The sequence below is a fragment of the Schistocerca cancellata genome, chromosome 7 (genome assembly GCF_023864275.1).
Source record: "Schistocerca cancellata isolate TAMUIC-IGC-003103 chromosome 7, iqSchCanc2.1, whole genome shotgun sequence".
In the NCBI taxonomy this organism is placed as follows: domain Eukaryota; kingdom Metazoa; phylum Arthropoda; class Insecta; order Orthoptera; family Acrididae; genus Schistocerca; species Schistocerca cancellata.
The window spans coordinates 298,805,438-298,810,437 of record NC_064632.1 but is presented as its reverse complement, the minus strand read 5'-3'; the positions used below and the strand labels follow the sequence as shown (position 1 = coordinate 298,810,437).

The window sequence follows — 5,000 nt, the reverse complement described above, 5'->3', positions numbered from 1 at the left end:
GTCGTAGAGCCGATACTCCATCTTTGGTACAAGGCAACCATTCCGCTGTAAATCAGTACGTCACTCGTAGTTCAGTCACCTCACAGCACTGCTCAGTAAACTATGCAGGCCCACATAGATAGATTATATACGCAAATGCCCCTATACATGCTGAACGTCCGTACACACAAAATGAACCACACGTCAGCCACACACTCTATCACACACTACTCTCTGCCTGTAACAGACACAGATACAACAACCAAGCACCAGCATGGACCAACGTCCGGTGCATCCTATCCGCCACAGTACACCAACTACGCTATGATAACCAGACCGGGAGGTCCAATCATAAAACAGAATACCCCACTCGTCCGACAACCACAATTGCTCAGAGAAGCCACCAACACCCACACATGTCCTACACAGGGGTGCACCCAACATCACCACACTGCCTCGTCTTACAGCACAAACACACTGGCAGGAATGAAACACACAGGTCTGCCGCAACCACAGACACGGCTCGCCCCCTCTCACTAGCGAAAAGCGCATCCCGACGTGACATAACTCCTTTGACACACTGACGCTGCCTCGGGCATCCACGTCCTACGGTCGATATCAACGAACCTCACCCCCCCCCCCCACAACACGCCATCCCATACCACATTGTGTACCGTACCCAAACCTAACGTGTACTGTACTACAACGCAATGTGTACCATAACACAACCCAGTTTGTACCTTAACCTAACCTATGTCACCTTAACCTAACCTATGTCACCTTAACCTAACCTATGTCACCTTAACCTAACCTATGTCACCTTAACCTAACCTATGTCACCTTAACCTAACCTATGTCACCTTAACCTAACCTATGTCACCTTAACCTAACCTATGTCACCTTAACCTAACCTATGTCACCTTAACCTAACCCATCTTGCACCTTAACCTAACCCATCTTGCACCTTAACCTAACCCATCTTGCACCTTAACCTAACCCATCTTGCACCTTAACCTAACCCATCTTGCACCTTAACCTAACCCATCTTGCACCTTAACCTAACCCATCTTGCACCCTAACCTATGTCACCTTAACCTAACCCATCTTGCACCTTAACCTAACCCATCTTGCACCCTAACCTATGTTGCACCTTAACCTAACCTGTGTTGCACCTTAACCTACCTCAATTTGCACCGCAATGTAACTCAATTTGCACCGCAATGTAACTCAATTTGCACCGCAATGTAACGCAATTTGCACCGCAATGTAATGCAATTTGCACCGCAATGTAATGCAATTTGCACCGCAATGTAATGCAATTTGCACCGCAATGTAATGCAATTTGCACCGCAATGTAATGCAATTTGCACCGCAATGTAATGCAATTTGCACCGCAATGTAATGCAATTTGCACCGCAATGTAATGCAATTTGCACCGCAATGTAATGCAATTTGCACCGCAATGTAATGCAATTTGCACCGCAATGTAATGCAATTTGCACCGCAATCTACCCCCAAGTTGTGCCTTAACCTAACCCACGGTGTGCCTTAACCTAACCCACGGTGTGCCTTAACCTAACCCACGTTGTGCCTTAACCTAACCCACGTTGTGCCTTAACCTAACCCACGTTGTGCCTTAACCTAACCCACGTTGTGCCTTAACCTAACCCACGTTGTGCCTTAACCTAACCCACGTTGTGCCTTAACCTAACCCACGTTGTGCCTTAACCTAACCCACGTTGTGCCTTAACCTAACCCACGTTGTGCCTTAACCTAACCCACGTTGTGCCTTAACCTAACCCACGTTGTGCCTTAACCTAACCCACGTTGTGCCTTAACCTAACCCACGTTGTGCCTTAACCTAACCCACGTTGTGCCTTAACCTAACCCACGTTGTGCCTTAACCTAACCCACGTTGTGCCTTAACCTAACCCACGTTGTGCCTTAACCTAACCCACGTTGTGCCTTAACCTAACCCACGTTGTGCCTTAACCTAACCCACGTTGTGCCTTACCCTGCTCTGTAATTGGCATATGACACGTTACATTAATGTATTGTTGTCCAACCGCAACCCGCTCAGAATTTTGTGTACACAGCTACGTGTCATCTCCCCATAACAGCTGCATTGCAGTGTGGTACGCCATAGAGACGTGTGGGAGTAATGGACGCAGTGGATGGCGATCAGCATGAGCCGTCTGTTCATGTAGTGGCGCGTGTATGCAGACGTAGTAGTCTCTTCTCACACAATGTGATAGCACGGTGCCCCGCGTTCCACATCTGCGACATGCTACAGAGGCCGGTTGACAGTTGGTCGCGCAATGGACATCGCATACGTACGGGGGCACCTTCCACGTGCCCTCTAGTCGGGCACATTTTGTTGCGTGGATGTGAGCGGATGTAGTGTGTCTTGACACCTGACAGGCAGGCATGCAATAATAGTTGACTTTGCAAACGGGGATGGACGTGTACGTTTACTGGTGACGTTACGCACATGAACAACTGGTAACCCGTTGTGGTGCGGTTGTCCTTGCTGGAGGTACATCTGTGAGGGCAACGATCGGTACAGCTACGAAGCGGTCCCCACCATACCAACGAACGTGAATGTGAATCTGGGTGTGAAGCGATACGCGGCTGTGGGTGGGTGGGACTGTCCCCGGCCGGTGAGGGGGGGCCGCCCGGCGTGCTGGCCGCGCGGTGCGTGGGCGCACGCGCTACAGCCGGCTGGTGGGGGCGCCCAGTGGCAGGCGCGCCGGCCGACGGACGCGGCAGGCGGCGCACCTGCGCGCCGGGGCACCCTGCGCGCGGCGCCGTGCAGCCAAAGTGGGTCCTCGCCGGCCCGGTGCGAAGCGCGGTGGACATCTGCAGTGTGCTGGTCCGATTGAGGACTGTGTGCGTTGAGGATGCGCCGCCGCCCGGCACTCGGCGCCGCGACGCCGTCTGCTGCTCGGTCGCCCCAGCGGTTCTCGCTGGTGGTTTGTATCGCAGTTGTGCAGACGTGTTGGCACGTGCGCTGTGCTGGGAGAGTTCGCTTCGGCACCCACGTGGGGCCTTTGCCCTTCTGTGGCGCTGGCGTTGGAGCTGCCGGTCACCGTAGGTGGCGCGTGTTGTCTCCCGCCGGCAATGCCACGACAGCACGCTCCCGGGCCTCTGTCGGCAGCGGCAAGCTCAGTTGGGAGCACGGGTGGTCGCACCTAAAGCGTCTACTCGCCTAACTCCGGGCGATTGCGCCTCTCTCGAACCCGACCAAGTACTTAGGACGGCGCTGCGCGCCGCCGGGACCTGAGAGGGTTTCGAGGTGTATTGTGCAGGGGAGCTCAGCCTCCTCCTGTTTGCAGAATAATTGAGCGGACGCTTGCGTGTTCGCGCGGGCCCCTGGGACACACTCCCGGGCGGCCAGCTGCTCAGCTCTAGTTGACGCAGCTCCCTGGTTGATCCTGCCAGTAGTCATATGCTTGTCTCAAAGATTAAGCCATGCATGTCTCAGTACAAGCCGCATTAAGGTGAAACCGCGAATGGCTCATTAAATCAGTTATGGTTCCTTAGATCGTACCCACGTTACTTGGATAACTGTGGTAATTCTAGAGCTAATACATGCAAACAGAGTCCCGACCAGAGATGGAAGGGACGCTTTTATTAGATCAAAACCAATCGGTCGGCTCGTCCGGTCCGTTTGCCTTGGTGACTCTGAATAACTTTGGGCTGATCGCACGGTCCTCGTACCGGCGACGCATCTTTCAAATATCTGCCTTATCAACTGTCGATGGTAGGTTCTGCGCCTACCATGGTTGTAACGGGTAACGGGGAATCAGGGTTCGATTCCGGAGAGGGAGCCTGAGAAACGGCTACCACATCCAAGGAAGGCAGCAGGCGCGCAAATTACCCACTCCCGGCACGGGGAGGTAGTGACGAAAAATAACGATACGGGACTCATCCGAGGCCCCGTAATCGGAATGAGTACACTTTAAATCCTTTAACGAGTATCTATTGGAGGGCAAGTCTGGTGCCAGCAGCCGCGGTAATTCCAGCTCCAATAGCGTATATTAAAGTTGTTGCGGTTAAAAAGCTCGTAGTTGGATTTGTGTCCCACGCTGTTGGTTCACCGCCCGTCGGTGTTTAACTGGCATGTATCGTGGGACGTCCTGCCGGTGGGGCGAGCCGAAGGCGTGCGACCGCCTCGTGCGTGTTCGTGCGTCCCGAGGCGGACCCCGTTGAAATCCTACCAAGGTGCTCTTTATTGAGTGTCTGGGTGGGCCGGCACGTTTACTTTGAACAAATTAGAGTGCTTAAAGCAGGCAAGCCCGCCTGAATACTGTGTGCATGGAATAATGGAATAGGACCTCGGTTCTATTTTGTTGGTTTTCGGAACCCGAGGTAATGATTAATAGGGACAGGCGGGGGCATTCGTATTGCGACGTTAGAGGTGAAATTCTTGGATCGTCGCAAGACGAACAGAAGCGAAAGCATTTGCCAAGTATGTTTTCATTAATCAAGAACGAAAGTTAGAGGTTCGAAGGCGATCAGATACCGCCCTAGTTCTAACCATAAACGATGCCAGCCAGCGATCCGCCGCAGTTCCTCCGATGACTCGGCGGGCAGCCTCCGGGAAACCAAAGCTTTTGGGTTCCGGGGGAAGTATGGTTGCAAAGCTGAAACTTAAAGGAATTGACGGAAGGGCACCACCAGGAGTGGAGCCTGCGGCTTAATTTGACTCAACACGGGAAACCTCACCAGGCCCGGACACCGGAAGGATTGACAGATTGATAGCTCTTTCTTGATTCGGTGGGTGGTGGTGCATGGCCGTTCTTAGTTGGTGGAGCGATTTGTCTGGTTAATTCCGATAACGAACGAGACTCTAGCCTGCTAACTAGTCGCGTGACATCCTTCGTGCTGTCAGCGATTACTTTTCTTAGAGGGACAGGCGGCTTCTAGCCGCACGAGATTGAGCAATAACAGGTCTGTGATGCCCTTAGATGTTCTGGGCCGCACGCGCGCTACACTGAAGGAATCAGCGTGTCTTCCTA

At 52.9% G+C, this 5,000-nt stretch overlaps 1 non-coding gene across 1 annotated transcript in view; it reads left to right on the top strand.

Moving 5' to 3' along the window:
* Positions 1-3,400: 3,400 nt before the first annotated feature.
* Positions 3,401-5,000, top strand: part of LOC126093591 (small subunit ribosomal RNA) — a 1,906-nt gene continuing 306 nt past the window's right edge. Inside the window, exon 1 of the ribosomal RNA XR_007521723.1 lies at positions 3,401-5,000. This exon is cut by the window's right edge and continues 306 nt beyond it. This is a non-coding gene — a ribosomal RNA (small subunit ribosomal RNA).